General features: G+C 43.6%; 1 long non-coding RNA gene across 1 annotated transcript; it reads right to left on the bottom strand.

The window, feature by feature from the left end:
• Positions 1-3,428: 3,428 nt before the first annotated feature.
• On the bottom strand, positions 3,429-18,530 carry LOC112657425 (uncharacterized). Its single transcript, XR_007412352.1, has 4 exons — positions 13,892-18,530; positions 13,260-13,345; positions 5,634-5,878; positions 3,429-3,697 (listed from the first exon to the last, which is right to left on the bottom strand). It is a non-coding gene; the product is annotated as an uncharacterized LOC112657425 (long non-coding RNA).
• Positions 18,531-18,566: the final 36 nt, after the last annotated feature.

The following is an 18,566-nucleotide window of genomic DNA, read 5'->3' as shown; positions in this document are numbered from 1 at the left end:
CCCTGGGGCTGCAGAGCTCTCAATGCAAATAGAACTATGAGCATTTGCTGGGTTGTGGCAAGGTGGGTCATAGCAGGACTGACAGGCTCTTGCAGAGATCCTTCCAGATCTGTACATTGGCAACATGCTGTGCATATTTTCAATGCATCTGCTAGTCAGCAACCATAAATATCTCTGTGGGGGATCCCTGGGTGGCTCAGCGGTTTGGTGCCTGCCTTCGGCCCAGGGTGTAATCTTAGAGTCCCGGGATCGAGTCCTACATTGTTGGGCTCCCTACAGGGAACCTGCTTCTCCCTCTGCCTGTGTCTCTGCCTCTCTCTCTGTGTCTTTCATGAATAAACAAATAAATAAATAAATAAATCTTTTAAAAAATATCTCTGGGGAATGAACTGGGGAGATCTGGTTTGTGCAAAAAATAGGAGAATGTGAAGGAGGATTTTCCCCTCTCTGAACCTTTGAAGGGCATGCCATGTGCTCTGAATGCAGAAGGGCAGGATCAAGGTCATAAGTCTTTTTTTTTTTTTTTTTTTTTTTTTTTTTTTAAGGTCATAAGTCTTAAAGAGAAGCTAGGAGGCATGTACTTATGGGTGGCTGTTTACTGTAAACTGTCCATTGCCCACAAAAGCACATTCTAAATCATACCCAGAGCATGAGGCAGCAAATGGTGATGGGTATTTTTCAGAAGAAGGCTAATTCTTTCTAATCCAAGTTGTAAGTCGAAGCTCTCCAAATCCCTTTTTATCATTAGCTGCAATGATAATTATGATCCTGGGACACTCAGAGCTACTTACCCATGGTCCTATCAAGAGTAAATGTCAAGGGTGTTACAATTAAATAGGAAGCTTCTGTTTGTTTGTTCTAAATCTAGCATTAAATTGGAGGTGGGGTAGGAATTAGGCCATGAAGAGTGAGCTTCGTGTTTATAGAGATGAGAATGGACATCATAACCTTGAAGTTAATTAAAAACAAACAAACAAAAAGCCGTTCCTGGGGGCAAAGAAAAATCAGAGCTGAGAGACTGATTCCTGGTAATATACTGGTAGAAAAGCAAGAAAAATGTACCACCTACTGGTATGGTATTCCAGGAGATTAACTGTTATTCATTATCTCCCTCACAGATAAACAGCAGTTCCAACTATAACCATTATCACTACCCACTGCTCATCCTGCCTCTGCTGCCAACTTGTTCATCACGTCATCATTCAATTCAGGCATAACATGTCTACTGTAGAGCGCACGAAGATAAGACACGCTCTCTGCCCTTAGGGAACTCCCGACTCTTGGATCAGACACCCACATACATAAACAACTAAGTACAGTACAGCGTAGTAACTGCTGGGCCAGAGGAATATGACACATGCGTTGGGAGGACAGGGCAAGGCCCAAGGTACTTCCCTTGGGAGTACAGAAAGGTGGGGCAGGGCCATGGCAACAGCCTGACCAAAGCCAACGAGGGCTAAGTGTGCCAACGTGGTAGCGACAAGAGGAGACAACGTTTACATTGGGTCTCTTTCATGGCAGGAGTTCTACAGGACATTTTCTATAACTCATTTAATCCTCACAACAAACCTGTGAGCTAAGTACGATTATTTTCCTCATTTTGCTGATAAGGAAACTGAGGTTCAGAGAGTCAAGTAGCTTGCTGGGAGTCACACAACTGGTAAGTGGCAGAGTTGGGGTTTGGAAGCAGGAAGCGAGGCCTTAAGTCGTCTGTAAACCGTGATGCTATTCTGTGCCTCCCGTGAAGGCTCATGGGGCATGTGGTGGTGGGTAGGTGTGACACAGTCAAGATTCTGAAATGTCCCTAATGCCATATGCTTTATCCTAGTAGGAGAGAGCCTTTTTTTTTTTCTTTCCATGAGAGACACAGAAAGAGAGAGGCAGAAACACATGCAGAGGGAGAAACGGCCCCCTGTGGGAAGCCTGTTGTGAGACTTGATCCCAGGACCCCGGGATCACAACCTGAACCGAAGGCAGACGCTAAACCACTGAGCTACCCAGGTGCCCCTGAGGGAGCCTTTTTAAACAGACATGATTAGATAGATCTTAACTTTAGAGGGATAAAGCACAGGCTGGATGAATGATGAATTGCGGAAAAGAGAAGTGGAGAAGAGACAAGGGGGCATAAGGGACTACTGTAATACCCCGAAAGTGTACCCAGAGCAGTGGCGATGGGAGCAGTAAGAGGTTATCTCCATTTGTTCATCAAAGAAGGCTTGGAGCTAGGTACTGGATCGCAAATACCTGGCATGTGTACCACCACCCAGTGCAACACTGGTAACTAAGCACTGTACTTGTCCTTGATGACGTCAGATACTGCCTCAGAATCCTTCTCAGCACAGCGCTCTCAACATAGCAATAGCAACTACTAATCGATCAGAGTTAGGACATTAAATGAAACCTATTTGCCATCCCGTGTTGGGACAGATATTTCAGGCATAAATTCTGATAGGAGCCAGTGGTGGATAGAGTGCCTGGATGATGGAAAGAGGATGGTCACAAATAACTTGGAGGCTTCTGACTTGGGTGTCTGACTGGAAAGTGAGGTTATTGATTCTCATAGGAAACAAAGGAGAAACGGGGTTGAAGGGTAAACCATGAGCTTTGTTTTGCAGATACCCAGATTGCAAATTCAACAGGGCATCCAGGAGTAAAGCTTGAGGTGGAAATTTGGATCTGAGCTCAGGAGAATACACTGAGGCTCTGATCAGAAGGAGTATCATTGAGGCATGGAAAGTGAACACCATCTCCCAGGATAGAATGGAGGAGGACTCAGGTTGGAATCCTGGGAACTCCAGCCCTTCAGCATTGTAAGGAGAAAGAAGACAGCACTGTCTGGCAGGGAAAGAACATTAGCAGATGGAGGTGAGGTGGTCAGGGGTGTTAGACGCTGCAGAGAGAGTCCAGAGCAATGATGAGGTTGCAGGGTGGATTGGGTAATGGGGAGATCCTTGTCCTCAGGCTTGAGAGAGCATTTTTGAAAGTATGGGTTGGGTGGGAACCAACTTACGTAGTTTGGTGGCTTAAAAGAAGGTGAGGTATATAAACCTATTCTGGCAAGGTTTTGGATGCAGGGTGAAGGGAGCAAACCAAAGCGTGTTGCTGATGGATGGGAAAGATCAGGGGAACCGGAGATGGAAGCTGGGGAGGGGATGCAGCAGGTATGCCCCGGAAGCAAGAAGAGATGTATTAAGAACAAAGAGGAGGGATCCCTGGGTGGCGCAGCGGTTTGGCGCCTGCCTTTGGCCCAGGGCGCGATCCTGGAGACCCGGGATCGAATCCCACGTCGGGCTCCCGGTGCATGGAGCCTGCTTCTCCCTCTGCCTGTGTCTCTGCCTCTCTCTCTCTGTGTGTGACTATCATAAATAAGTAAAAATTTATAAAAAAAAGAAGAAGAACAAAGAGGAGTCCTTGGAAAGAACAGACACTTATTCCAGACTGTAATTTTACGTTTATTGGTGTGATCCTTTCCGCTAGTCCAAGGCTTTTTTGGTCACTATTTTATCCCCATCACCTAGTAAAACACCAGGCACTGAATAAATACACAATAAATCAAGTGAATGAATGGCTGAATGACATTGCTTTTTCTTAGACGTGAAGGAAGGGGTCACTAGGGCTACTGTTCTTGGTGGTAGGGGATGGAGAAAATCATTTTTAGCTGGCAATCGATGAATTCACCACAATTCATATAAAAGTTCTACAAAAAAACAAAAACAAAAACAACAACAACAAAAAATTCTACCAGAATTTTCACTCTTATAGCAAAGAAAGAGAAGTCATGATTTCCTTTAGAAATACACACTAAAAGTCATATGAGGATTTCTGAAGGCCAATCATGAGTGATGGAGTTGTTACTTGCTTTATAATTTTCTCTTCCTTCAAGAACTAACACCCAAGATAATTACAAAGTAACCACCTCTGTTTTCTAGCATTGATACGGTCTGCAGAAGCTTTCTAGAATAAGTACGCTTTAGAGGTGCACTGCTTTTTAAAACATAAGTGTGATCAGGTCTGGGCAAAAAGTATTCCTTCCACCGTGTCTTTTCCTTCCCCTTGAGATTAAAACAATTTTTAAAAATGTTTTCCCTTTGCCATAGCCTATGAGGAAACAAAATTATATAGCTGTTTGCCAAAAAAGAGTCGCGACAGCAACATCGTCATTTGTGCCTCTTTATAATTAAGATGAGATTGATATGAAGAAATATTTTTATTCCTTTCATGATATTATAAATTCTATGTTATTCCCTCTGCTCTTTCTCATCTGCTTATCTGCTTTTTCTGAAGTGTAGGCACTTTTACACATCAGTAATTCACAGGCTGCTGAGTTTTGTAGGCAGTGTCACTCCCCATTTCTCACCACCTCTTTATATGTCAAACATCAGTGAACTCTGGGGTAGGAATTAGCATCTCAGGGACACGAAACAGGCCCTAGGACTTCCGATTTCCCACTTCAAGAAGGGATGGAACCCCTGTTCTTTACGGGGATTGTATGGTCGAGGCTAAGTCCTTTAATCTTTTGAAACAGGTATGAAATTCTTAGAGGAAAAATCTGAGTAAGGAAAACCCAGCAAGGTTTTGACTCATAAGTCAATTGGCTTTGCAGAAGCTTCCAGTGTCAGTCCCCCTAAAGCTGATGAAGAAGCAGAGTCCAAAAAAATGGGTCCCTTGACCCCTGTTCCCTAAAGCTGGTATCCTGTAAAGCATATGCCCTAATGTTTTGGGTGAGGTCTCTTCGGCTGTTTTTCAAAAGAGGGTGCTGGCAGTTCCCCATATTATCACAGTGGAAATCAAATCATGTGCTTTTGTGTTTGGACATCAGGGCACCTCCTAGTCCTAGCTCAGTGGGTTTAGAGTTGTTTCTTATGTGCCCAAGCAAACTAGTCTCTCTGGGGAAATCCCTTCCTTTCCTGCTGCTACAGGTAAGCGTGTCCCAGCATTTAGAAATAGGGCGTTCTCACAATTTTAGTGCATGTGGGGAAATCATAGATGGAACTGAAGCCAAGAAGCACAGTTTATTGGCTGAGTTGGCAGTAGAGGCTCTCACCACCCAGGCAACTTGCTTCAGACAAGTATGGAGTCTTGAATCTGGGTGTAGCCCCTCAGGTAGATCAAAGCTCCAGTCTCAATTTGAAGTCAGAGGGAGCCTCTGTAGTTGAAGGGAAGCAGTGGATAGTGTGGCTTTGGTCAAAGCCAGGAGGACTTGCAATTCAGTCCTTTGCACATTAGGGCCTGGTAGAGGACAAAGGGCACTCGAGGGTGGGATTGAGGGCAAGAGATCCAGGTCCCATATTCATAAAGAGCCTTCAATTTGACCTTTTGTGCTGTCTGCAAGTGAAGTTATGAATTCAGACACAAAGTTGTGCTTTCAGGAGAGAAAAAAAGGACAATGTTCTTTATATAACTCTAATTTTAAAAGAACAAACAAGTAAATAAATACACAAACTATAAAATATACTATGATTTTAAAATCTTGTTTAGTCACGTGCCCATTTTTAAAGTACACCTGGAGCCTCAAAAGTGCCATGGATCTGCCTTCCCTCTGCTTTCCTGCTAGCAAAGGGGCTTTAGGTAAGTGTGGACTGAATAAGTAGGAGCTGTATATTCTGAATAATACAGGTTTATGGAGAGCTTACCAAGAGAAATCGTTCTACAGCCTCTTCCTGGCAGGCACACATAGCCCTGTTTGCCCCCAGGAGCGCCGTGACCACAGGCAACTTCTCCCACCTGTGCTGGGGCTGCCAGAATGACAGTGGGGTCCACACAGATCCAGCAGCATGAGACTCAGCTTCCTCCTAACACCCGGGGCTCCTTGAATGGTTCCACCCATCTGCAGAGCACCTTGGGTGGTGGTGGGGAGACCAAGATGTTTATGGCGTATCTGGAAGAGAGCACATGAAAAGAGAAATAATAATAGTCCTGGTTTCTCCGTCTGTGTGTGGGGGAAACAAATCTCATAAGGATTTATAGTTTATGTTTGGCCACAGAGCTGAGCTTTCACTATCCCCAAGGCCTTTGGGATGAAAGACAATAGTAGCCCTCATTTCTCCCTTGGCTGTTTACACATCATCAGTCACTGAAGCTGCACCTCAAACCTTTCATCTAGAAATACACTGAGGTTAATGAATTCAAAGTATCAATATAGTTAGCCCCCGAGCTTTGGTATACAGGCATTCAGGTAAACAGTGTAAGGCCCAGAACACCAAGAATCCCCAGTGAAGACAGACAAGCAAGCAGTGATATCTTAGGGGGTGATAGGAACAAATAATCCCTTTTTAATTCAAACCAACGAATATTTATCTAGACTTAGTGAGCATTGCACTAGGTCCCCAGAGAAGAAAGTATTTGCTTCTTGTCCTCAGAGACTTTGACAACAGTTTGATGTCTTTCAGACTTCAAGCTTTGGAGTCACAGAGACAAGTGTGAAGGTGCTTGACAGAGGAACGGTCACAAACAGGACCTGAGTAAAAGGTGGTTCCTTTTCTTTTATGCCAGAAGCTTTGCTGTCACCAGCCGTCTCAGGGACTGGCCACCTGCCCCTGAGTCCCAGTCCCTGACTGTGTCTCTGCAGTGTGCTACCAGAGCCAGCAGAAGCTAGGCATCTTCTTGGCCCTTTCCTCAGTCTGCTCCTTGTACCTTGACACTCTATGTTCCTTCTGCTCTCCAGGATGCTTATCTGTGGCCAAAGCTGATCTCCTAGATGCTATCTGTCTGGATCTCTCAGATCCATCCCTGGTCTATCCCATCCTGATACCACCTGTCCTATCCTAATACATCCAGGCTATGTCAGTTTTACTATTGAAATAATCTCTTAGGGCACCTGGGTGGCTCAGCAGTTGAGCGTCTGCCTTTGGCCCGGGGCATGATCCTGGAGTCCCGGGATCGAGTCCCACGTCGGGCTCCTTGCATGGAGCCTGCTTCTCCCTCTGCCTGTGTCTCTGCCTCTCTCTGTGTGTCTCTCATGAATAAATAAATAAAATCTTAAAAAAAAAAAAAAAGAAATAATCTCTTACCTTTGATCATGTCACACCTACTCTGAAACCATTAATGACTTCCATGGCCTCTAAATTCAGATAAGACCTCAGCCTGATGTGGGATAGGTTACTGGATGATAGAGTTTAAGAGGGCATATGTTATAATGAGCACTGGGTGTTATATACGACTGATGAATCACTGAACTCTACCTTTGAAACTAATAATGCACTATATGTTAATACATCAAATTTAAATTAAAAAAAGTCTAAAAGAATAACAAATTTCAGCCTGAAGGTCTCAGCTTGGCATGGGCTAGCCTTGGCCACCGTATTAGTTTTATCCTTCTTCCCACCAGTGCATAACATAGCGGCCTTAGTGGCTCCACCCTTAGCGGACTAATTGCATTCCTTGAATATGTTCTGGCCTTTCCTTTTTGTGTCCTTTGCTCTTGCTGAACTTTGATGGGATTTCAGCAGAGGAAGGCAGAGGGAGATGGAGAAAGATGACCGAAGGGAACAACATAAACAAAGACATATGCAGAGGTGGAAGAGTGGAGACCAGAGAGGAGACATGTCTGGTTACTGGCTACTGTGCACTTACAATCCCAGACTCAGCTCTTAGAGAGGAAACTGAATGGGTCATCTGGTCTACCCCTGGCCGTCAGGCTGGGAAGACATTTTTGTTTCCATTCTATATATTAGACTATCAAGGACCGGAGAGGTTAAGTGACATAAATGGAGGTAGAGTGAGAAATGTTTAGACATTGAGGTCACCTATAGCATTGCTTAATGCCAGGTTAAAACTTATAGTAAATTCAGTCAATGATGGGGACTATTGAAAGCTTTCACTGGGATGATGACATAATTGAAACTGTTTGGGCTGTGTTTTCAAACTGTGGGGTATGACCCATTAGTGGGTCACAAAGTCAATTTCTTGGGTCATAAATTAAAAAATGCTGGAGTGTAGTATTGCTTTGTAAGTTTTGTATGTGGGTACTGGGTTATGAAGTAAAATATATTTCTTACTGTGTGTCATAGCCAAAAAAGTTTGAAAGCCCTAGTTTTAAGATTTATCTGGGGACAAATCATAGGCTGAATTATGGATGCAGGGGAGGATCCTGGAGGCTGGAAATCTAGTTGGGATGCTCTTGTCATAGTCCAAGTGGGCAGTAAGAAGGATCTAACTAGAAAGAGAAAGAAGGGGAAAGCATGAAAGGTTTTGTAGGGTAAGAGTCTCAGGATGTGGAGACTAGCATTGGGGGGGAGCTCAGAGGGAGGGAAAAACCAGTCAGGGTTGAGTGAAAGTCACACTCAGGTTCTTGGAGAAATGCTGTTAAGGGGGGGAAGTTGGGTGAGGGGGCTGGTTTGAGGACCAGCACAAAAGACAGATGGAAATACACGCAACCACCATCAGCTACAGGATCAGTCAGGGTCCCAGCAGGCAAAAGAATCCACTGAGATGGCTCGAGTGCAAAGAAGACCTGAAGTAAGGGAGGACTTCCAAAGCTGTCGGTGGGCTTACGGGAACCGACTTGCATGGTGAGGAGCCCAGAGATTAAACATAGTAGGAAGCTCTTCCTGTCAGATTCCATTGGCACCCAAGCTTGCAGGGCACGACCTCCCTATCTTCTACTCTCCCACCCCTGAGATGAGTCCATGACTGCTGCTTGGTTTGTCCTGTTGCTATATTTCCACTCTCACCATCACCCCAGCCAAATATCTATTGAACCCCCTATTGAACCCCCATCTTGTGCCAAGGGATTTCTTGACAGTGTGATTTTATGCAATCATATTTACCTCATGAAGGTCCTATCATTATTCCAACATCACAGATAAAGTATTAGAAACTTGAGGACACTTAAAAACCAAGTTCACACAATTAGTAAGTGGTAAAGTTGTAGTATGAAGCCAGGCAGTCTGATATCTTGATCACTCTTAATCATGGCAATGTACTGCTAATTACTGAGAAATAGAAAATAAGAAAGTCTGCAAATGACTGGGCAGTTAACCACAACGAAACTTAGAGTAAGTCGCTGGTGATGTCATCCTTTGGGGTGAGTGGGACCAGGCATCTCACATCCCCACATCCCTAATTCCTTTCTAGAAGTTCTGGTGAGACTTGCTGGTCTAGGTTTTATCTAGAAAATCATCCTCCTACTCATCCACTGCCTCAGGGTTGGATGCTAGAGTCGTAATCTCCAATTTTTTAAAATATTTTATTTATTTTTTTTATGATACACAGAGAGAGAGAGAGAGAGAGAGAGAGAGAGAGAGGCAGAGACACAGGAGAGGGAGAAGCGGGCTCTACGCTGGGAGCCCAATCCCGGGACTCTGGGATCACACCCTGAGCCAAAGGCAGACGTCCAACCTCTGAGCCACCCCGGCTCCCAATAATTTCCAATTTTAGACAAGAGCAGAATTGGGTTGCTCTAGATGCCTGATTGTGGGCTGTGCAGACTCTTCAAGAAACTACTCACTTTTTGCTCTGGTTAGGGCTTCTTGGTTGCCCTTCGGCTGTCTGTTCTGCAGTTGTTTGAAACTAGCTCACGTTGAGACCCCAGGGATTCTTCTCAAAGGCTCAGGCCCCCATGCCAACCAGAGTTGCCCTTCTTTGCATGGACCAGGTCCCGTCCCTGTGCCATATGCCTGTGGTGTGTGTTACCCAAGTTGGTCCTGCCTTAAGTTCAACTTCAGACAGTCCAAGTAACTTTCTGGACCTCACTTTTCTAGCAGCTAAGTGGTCCCAGCCAATGTCCTAGGACCTGTTTGCCTTCTACCTGTACCTCTAACAGCCCCCAGCTGACCACCATCCCAGACCTCCACTGGGTCTGGACCTCTCACTAGGTCCTTTTCTCTGGTTGGAAGGGCCTGACATACCATTCTGCTCACTTATGTGAGTCCTGTGAGGATTAAGCAAGGCTTCAGCTCACGCCCACAGGCCCGTGTTCTTTCCAAGCTGCCTTCTAATGACTCACTGCCCTCACGCCGAGGCCTTCCTACCCCCACTTTTTCTCAGGAAATGATTTTTGAAAATGGTCTTTTTCTTGAACAATAGAAAAGTAATTTTTACCCACAGGGAGCAAGAATTACAATCCTCATCACTGTTAATAATACACGCGCGCACACACACACACATACTAAAAAAAGGAGCTTTCTAAAACCAGTTTTACAAAGGAAGGGAACAGGTAGGCCTCTCTTGGGGAAGGTGGTGGAGTGTTAACCACTTTGTTTCCATTGCTTTCACAAATAAAGAAAGTGCTTCCAACTGAATAGAAAAAAAACCCCAGGCAGTCCAGAAGAATGTAGGCCTGAAGTAAATCGTACATCAGGAAGAAAAAAATATAACTTCTCCAAGGGCCAACTCCCTATACCCAGACAAATTATGTCCTAGGATGTGGATTGCAAACATTTTATTAATATAACTTCTTCAGACAAACGTTATATGAACCATAACTTAAAAATAATGGGGATCCCTGGGTGGCGCAGCGGTTTGGCACCTGCCTTTGGCCCGGGGCGCGATCCTGGAGACCCGGGATCGAATCATCGAATCCCACGTCGGGCTCCCAGTGCATGGAGCCTGCTTCTCCCTCTGCCTGTGTCTCTGCCTCTCTCTCTCTCTCTCTCTCTCTCTGTGACTATCATAAATAAATAAAAATTAAAAAAAATTTATAAAATAATTTATTTGTATACATTTTTAAGTTTATTTTTTGTATACATTTTTAAAAAGATTTCACTTCATTATATTTTTTAAAGTAGGTTCCAGCTCAACATGGGGCTCAAACTTAGGACCCTGAGATCAAGACTCAGATGCTCTACTGACTGAGCCAACCAGGCACCCCATTTTTTTAAATTTAAAAATGGCACCCCCATTTTTAAGTTAAAGTTTATTTAGCACTTACTTATAAAGTTAATATATGAGGGAAAATTACTGTTTTGATGGATACCAAAATTTAGAATAATTAGTATAGGTATAACCTATACTATTGCAATCAACCTATTGCAATCTTGAGATCAAGCTTGGCATTTGTCTGTGTCTGTATTTTAGTTGCAGAGAGTAAACAAATACATATATATTTTTTAAATCAGCTTACTTTGTCATCTATTGTATAAACAAATCCAGAGGTTTGAGAAAGGAATACCAGAACATTTTTAAATTTCTAAATCAAATTATCAAGATTGTTGAATTTATTTTCCTAGATGTGAAAGTCAGACATGAAATACCCAACACTTTTTTTTTAAGTTCTTTTTTTTAATTTTTATTTATTTATGATAGTCACAGAGAGAGAGAGAGAGAGGCAGACACATAGGCAGAGGGAGAAGCAGGCTCCATGCACCGGGAGCCCGACGTGGGATTCGATCCCGGGTCTCCAGGATCCCGCCCTGGGCCAAAGGCAGGCGCTAAACCACTGCGCCACCCAGGGATCCCTACCCAACACTTTTTATAAACAGTAGAACCATCTAACAGGTTATGTATTCAGTTATGAAAGCCTACTGAGGCCTAACAGGGACATGTTTCTGAGCCTCGTGTTGACTGAGCACTGCATTCTTGGAACAGATATAAAAGGCCAGTACACTCCCATAAACTTCCTAATCAATGGCCTATGACTAACTAGGGTATGGTAATAGAGTCCGATTAGTGATGGGTGGCAAGGGCTCATGACTTGAAAGGGGCAAAGAGAACTTTCTGGAGTGCTGGACATTGTGTAAACCTTGATATGCTTAGTGATCTTATGGAATACATATGTGCAAAAATTTAGGAGCTGTACACTTAAGAATTGTGCATTTTACTGTAGGCAAATTATACTTCAAATCTCTATTAGCCAAAAGAGAAAGAGAAAGAGAGAGAAAAGAAGGGAAGACTCGATTAGTTCAAAAACCTGTCAGCAGAAATTTATGTGCCATTGTTTCTATTGTGTTATGTGTTAGAATTTGCTAGCTAGCTAACATGTTTTTTGTTTGTTTGTTTGTTTATTTGTTTTAACATAGGCTCCACTCCCAATGTGGGGCTTGAATTCACAACCCTGAAATCAAGAGTTGCAGGCTGTACCAACTGAGTCTCACAGGTACCCTGCATATATTTATGTGTTTGTTTGTTACTCTAAAAAAAAAAAAAGGATTTATGGTACACCTAAGTGGCTCAGTGGTTGAGTGCCTGTCTTCGGCCCAGGGCGTGATCCTGCAGTCCCAGGATTGAGTCTGCATCAGGCTCCCTCCCTGCATGGAGCCTGCTTTTGTCTCTGCCTATGTCTCTGCCTCTCTGTGTGTCTCTCATGAATAAATAAATAAAATCATTTTTAAAAGGATTTATTTATTTATTTGAGAGAGAGAGAGAGAGTGTGTGTGCACGTGAGCAGGGTGAGGTACAGAGGGAGAGGGAGTGAGAGAATCCCAAGTAGACTCTTCACTGATCACAGAGCCAGAAGCAGGACTTGATCTCATGACCTAAACCAAAATCAAGAGTTGGATGCTTAACTGAGCCACCCAGGTGCCATCTGTTGTGTTTTTCATTATAGTTTTTAAAAATAGTTTAAATGTATTTTTATTTTTATAAGATTTTATTTATTTATTCATGAGAAACACAGAGAGAGGCATATACACAGGCAGGGGGAGAAGCAGGCTCCATGCAGGGAGCTCAATGTGGGACTTGATCCCAGGACTCCAGGATCATGCCCTGGGCCAAAGGTAGGTGCTCAACCGCTGAGCCACCCAGGCATCCCTAAATGTATTTTTTAAATGAAATCCATAGTCGTTGACCTGCACACAGTCCAAAATCTGACCACAAGTTTGACTCCTAAAAACTTAACCACTAATAGCTTACTGTTGACTGAAAGCCTTACTGATAATATCAAGTCAGTTAACATATTTAGTGTGTTATATATATATTATGTACTGTATTCTTACCATAAAGTATGCTAGAGAAAAGAAAATGTCATTGAAATCATAAGGAAAATGCATTTATAGTACTGTACTGTATTTCTTGGGGAAAAAATCTGTGAATAAGTGGACCTGCACAGCACAAGCCCATGTTGTTCAAAGACCAACTATATTTTATTTTAATTTTATTTATTTAGACCAACTATATTTTAAAAATAAAATTCAAATAAAATATATTTAAAAGACGGAAGCTAAATCATGGCCTGACAATCATTCCCGGAAGTCTCTGACAAATCATGAAAGATTTAAGAAGCATGGGGGGACCAGGGATGACAGAGGACAGTACGCACGATGGAAAGTATTTGGGCATTTGTACATACCAACCTGGGCTTCAATGGTAACTCCGCCACTTACCTAAGGTCTGGTAGCTAGTACGCTATCAAAGTCACGGCCCCAGTTTCCTCATCTGTAAAATGGGTATTATGTCACCTGCCTCAGAGCTGTTGGGAGAACATAACAAAAGTGTCAGCACATGTAACCAGCCCCCAATAAATGCTAGTTCTCATCTCTTCTGTGTCCCATAATGTGGTAAAATATACTGGACTGAGAGGGGGTGTGATTGCCTTGAGAAAGGGGCACCTCTTAACTTGTTCTTCCAGAGGCAAAGATGGACTTGGATCTGTCTGTCCACACCCACACCTGCCCTCCTTGCTGCCAGTGACACATGTGCAAGCCTGCACACAGGCCCCAGACAGAGACATTTAACACAATGGAGGAGCTGGCTGTACTCGTTCTATTTTATTTACTTTTTAAAGATTTTATTTATTTATTCATGAGAAACACAGAGAGAGAGGCAGAGACATAGGCGGAGGGACTCCCTTGTGGGGAGCCTAATGCGGAACTCGATCCCAGGACCCCGGGATCACGACCTGAGCCAACGGCAGATGCTCAACCACTGAACCACCCAGGCGTCCCTGGCCATCCTTAGAGAGACAATGACCAGAATGTGAGGCCCAGGCCCCCCTAAGCACAGGAGCAGAACAGACATTTGTCAAAGAATGGGTATCTCATCTTCCTGGGTTTCTCCTTTCTTTTCTTCTCTGTCTCCCCTCAGCCCAGCTCAGGAAACAGGAGAAAAACAGCCAAAGGCAAAAAGGCAGAAAGCGTCTGTCTCCCAATACTTTGATGGTGAGAGTGAAAACAAATGTCTCATAGCTCGTTAAATGTCAGGTTTAAGACGTCCGCTTGGGGATGTAGGGTGTGGCCACCACCCAGTGCATCCGTCTGGACCTTCTTTGCTCCTTGCCGGCTCCCACCATTTGGTCTATCAGAAACATTTACTCATAAGGTTGAACACGTAGTTTGGTCTCAGGGCCAGGTGTCTACCTTTGGACCACTGCCTGAAAGAAATGGTCTGAGCGACGAGGAGAGTTAAGGTAAACCTGCCTCAGCTTGTCAGCGTGAGCCTTCCCGTCCCAGCACACCTGCCTCTCCGCTGCTGTCGCCCCCCAAGATGGAACTTCGTCTCCCCGTTCAGAGCCCTGAAGCAATCATGCCCGCAAACGGATCTCAGTTTCAAACACTCCTCCTCTCTGCCTGGTTTTCAGGGGTATGAAGGGCTCCGTTTGGCTTTGGTAAAGACTCTATCCAGCTAGGTGTGCAAGACGAGGAGTAGTTAAACCTGAAGACCAGAGGCTCGCAAGAGACTCGGCTCAGGTTCGAGCCCTCCATCTGCCAGGACCTGCAGGCCCCGGAAGAGGCCTCTTCCTCTGCTGTCCCCGGCAGTCACTGACTAACCTGACGTGGTGTAGTTCTAACTGGCCTGCATCTGGGGCTTTGGTTCTGCTCGCCTTTTATTTCTTTTTTTTTTTCTCTCTCTCTTTTCGCCTTTTATTTCACACTCACAGAGCTACTGAATGCCTTTGTGAACTGGCCTTGAAAAAGTTTTACAGAGTCCACAATCTAGATGTTCTCTGCCTGTACTCTGTTTGTTATGTTGCAAGAATGCGGCCCAACAGCCTCCACACCCTGATGACTCAGCCTAGCTCTAGTGAGTCGTGCTTTCCAGGCCTTCCTGGGGCGGGAGGAGGGGGGCAGCGCCTCCTCTAATTTTGGCCAGGTACTGCTCCCCAGCTGTCTGGAGTGAGCCAGGATGGGAGTTAGAAACACTGCCCACAGGTGGGCAAAGGGAGAGGGAAGGTGAATTCTGGTTTGTTCCACTCCAAACTGCTGTCACTCTTGGCCTCTTTCCAGGCACAGCAAAGGACATAGAAATGAGAAGTTAGGAAGAACTTAGAGGGATCGATTTTGAAGGGAGCGCAGAGTGGCTACCTGTTACTTTGAGAAAAGGCAGTGGATATCCACCTACGGAGCCTGTCTTACTTTCAGAGAATTGGTCTTTGATTTGTGGGGCATTTGCTGGGGGGGCAGGGAGGGTGTTAAGCTTCCGGGGACAAACCAGAGGAAATCCTATAATTAGCAATTCAGAGATTCTTAGAATCTTCCACCAAAAAAAGAAATGACAGAAAAATCACTGTGCTCTAGAGCCATGGCAAAAGGCCAAGCATTGAATAATGGCTGTATAAAAGAGATATAAATGAATTATGTTTAAATGTATGTTTCTCTTTGGAAAGGAATTGGGTAAGTTTATGCCTTAATTACTACTCTTAGTAAATGGGAAAACCTTGATTTTAACTTAAAATCCTTGAACCTTAAACTCTTTTACCAGATTTTAAAAACTCAGGCCTCCTTACAAAAATGCAAACACATCTCTATTTCTTGATGGGCTGTAACAAAAGTAGGAGACTTGAACAACAATTCTTTTTATGAAAAGATGAAATCCGAGCACAGTTCACACATTTGCCAATGATTCTTCTCCGTTGCATGTTATCTATGAATCATCTGACACAAAACAGCTGTAAGGCCTCTCTGCTGTAAGGACAGGGTGGCCCTGCCAGGAACTGCACCCCAGCTTGTGGTCTAGTCGCTGACAGAATTTACATAATACTTTTTCCAGCTAGCTAAGCCTACTCTGCAGAGTGGCTACCCCTTACCTCCTGCAGGCCCTGGAATGGCCATTCTTGGGGCTGGCTCTTGCCCCAGCAGGAAGCACAGGCCTCCTGGCTGCCCATCACACCCATAGGTTTGTTTGCTTTGTTTTGCTTTGGGGAGGATTTTTTTATTTTGATATAACTTCAACTTTACAGAAAAATTACAAGAACAGTACAAGGAACTTCTACAGCCTTTGATTCATTTGTTTGCATTTTTGCCTTATTTGCTGTATTACTCTCTCTCCCACTCTCCTCTCGCATTTAAGATGGAGATGTAATGCCCCTATTTGTTCCAATATTCATTTTCCAAAAAGGCATTCTCTTAATAACAACAATGTAGTTACACAATCAGGCAATTAAGCATTAATACAATACTACTATCTCTTTCATTGATTGCCCCCAGAGCATCCTTATTTTCTTTCCTCCCCTGAGTCCAGGATCAAATCCAAGATGGTGCACAGCACTTCGTTGTCAGGTCTGTTTATTTTCCTTTATTCTGGGACATGTTTCAGCCTTTCTTTGTGTTTCTTGACCCTAACATTTTAAAAAAGTACAGGCCAGTTATTTTGTAGAATGTCTTCCAATTTGGATTTGTCTCATATTTCCTCCTGATTAGATTCAGGTTATGCATTTTTGGCAGAAATATCACAGGATTGAGAGTGTGCTCTTCTCCAGGCACCCTAATTGGGGGCACACAATATGGGATATTGTGTACCAAGATAGTGATGTTAGGTCTGATGACTTGACATAGTGGTATCTGAAACTGTGGAGTTATGATAGTTCCCATTCAATAACTAATTGGGGGGAGGCATACTTTACATCCCTGTAATTATTTAAATTTCAGTTAGTTAACATACAGTGTTATTTTAGTTTCAGGTGTATAATACAGTGATTCCATATATCACCTGGTGCTCACCACAAGTGCATTCTTAATCCCCATCAACTCTTTCACCCATCCCCCACCCACTTCCCCTCTGGTCACCATCAGTTTGTTCCCTAGAGTTAAGAGTCTGTTTTTTGGTTTGCCTCTCTCTTTTTTTGCCCCCTATCATTGTTTGTTCTGTTTCTTAAATTCCACATAGGAGTGAAAACATATGGTATTTGTCTTTCTCTAACTTATTTTGTTTAGGGTACTGCACTCTAGCTCCATCCATGTTGTTGAAAATGACAAGATTTTATTCTTTTTAATGGCTGAGTAATATTCCATATATATATATTCCTTTATATACACACAAACACACACACACACACAATACATCTTCTTTATCCATTCATCAGTCGATGGACATTTAGGCTCATTCTGTAACTTAGCTATTGTAGATAATGCTGCTATAAGCATCAGAGTTCATGTATCCCTTCTAACTAGTTTTTTTTTTTTTTTTTTTTTTTTTAATTATTTATGTGTCGGGGGCAGCCCGGGTGGCTCAGCAGTTTAGCGCTGCCTTCTGCCCAGGGCGTGATCCTGGAGACCCGGGATCGAGTCCCACGTCGGGCTCCCTGCATGGAGCCTGCTTCTCCCTCTGCCTGTGTCTCTGCCTCTCTGTGTGTGTGGGTGTCTCTCATGAATAAATAAATAAAATCATTTTAAAAAATAAATAAATAAGTTATTTATTTATTTTGAGAGAGAGTTGGTGGAGAGGGGGGAAGCGCAGTGGAACAGAATCTTCAAGCAGACACCCCACCGAGCTTGGAGTCCAATACAGGGCTTAATCCCACATCCCATGAGATCATGATCTGAACTGAAATCATGAATTGGATGCTCAACCAAGCAACCCAGGTACTCAAATTAGTATTTTTGTAATCTTTGGGTAAATACCTAGTAGTGCAATTGCATATCCTTTTATTTTTTTTTTAAGTAGGCTCCATGTCCAACATGGAGCTTGAACTCACAACCCTGAGGTCAAGGTTCATGTGCTCCACCTCCTGAGTCAGCCAGGCACCCCAGCAATTATCCTATTTTTCCTTTCTTTTTTTTTTCCTGTTTACGTAATTATCCTATTTTTAATGAAACTTTTGCCCATCAATTTTAGCATCTAATGATGATTTTCTATGTCTCTCATTTTGGCATTCCACTGTAATGAAGAGGTTTCCCTTCATCTCATTAATTGGCTCCCCTGCTTCTGAACACCCCTCTTCAACTTGGACCCTACTCTGTGCTCTCCCCCTCAAGGTTTGTGCCACCTCAGTGCCTGGCCTTAGATTTTGTTTTGTCTGCTCTTCCTTAGCAATTCCAGATTTGATTTCCAGTTCTGCTTCCAGTCTTTCCTAATCCCTGGTGCCAATGAGTCTGCCCCTCTTCTGGGCTAGATATTGATTTGTTCTTGCATTAGTCTACATTCCTTATTCTTCCTTGTCTTTTGATCTAGCCCCAGGGGACCTCTACTTGGCATGTGCTTCCAGGATAACACAATTTACCAGATTGTTTCATAAAAAGATGCATAATTACATGAAAAGGATCCTTAAGACTTGGTGATATCAACCCTGTCGGATCTTGCCTGGATTCTTAGCCACACTTATTCTCCTGTTTCTTTCTTTCTTTCTGTTTACTTAAATATTTATTTTGAGAGAGAGAAAAAATCTTAAGCAGGCTCCACACCCAGGGTGGAACCCAACATGGGGCTCGATATATCACAACCCTGAGTCAAAATCAAGAGTTGGATACTTAACTGCC

Source organism: Canis lupus, chromosome 8 (genome assembly GCF_003254725.2).
Source record: "Canis lupus dingo isolate Sandy chromosome 8, ASM325472v2, whole genome shotgun sequence".
NCBI lineage: Eukaryota > Metazoa > Chordata > Mammalia > Carnivora > Canidae > Canis > Canis lupus.
Note: the sequence above shows the minus strand (reverse complement) of the source record. Positions and strands in the feature narration are given on the sequence as shown.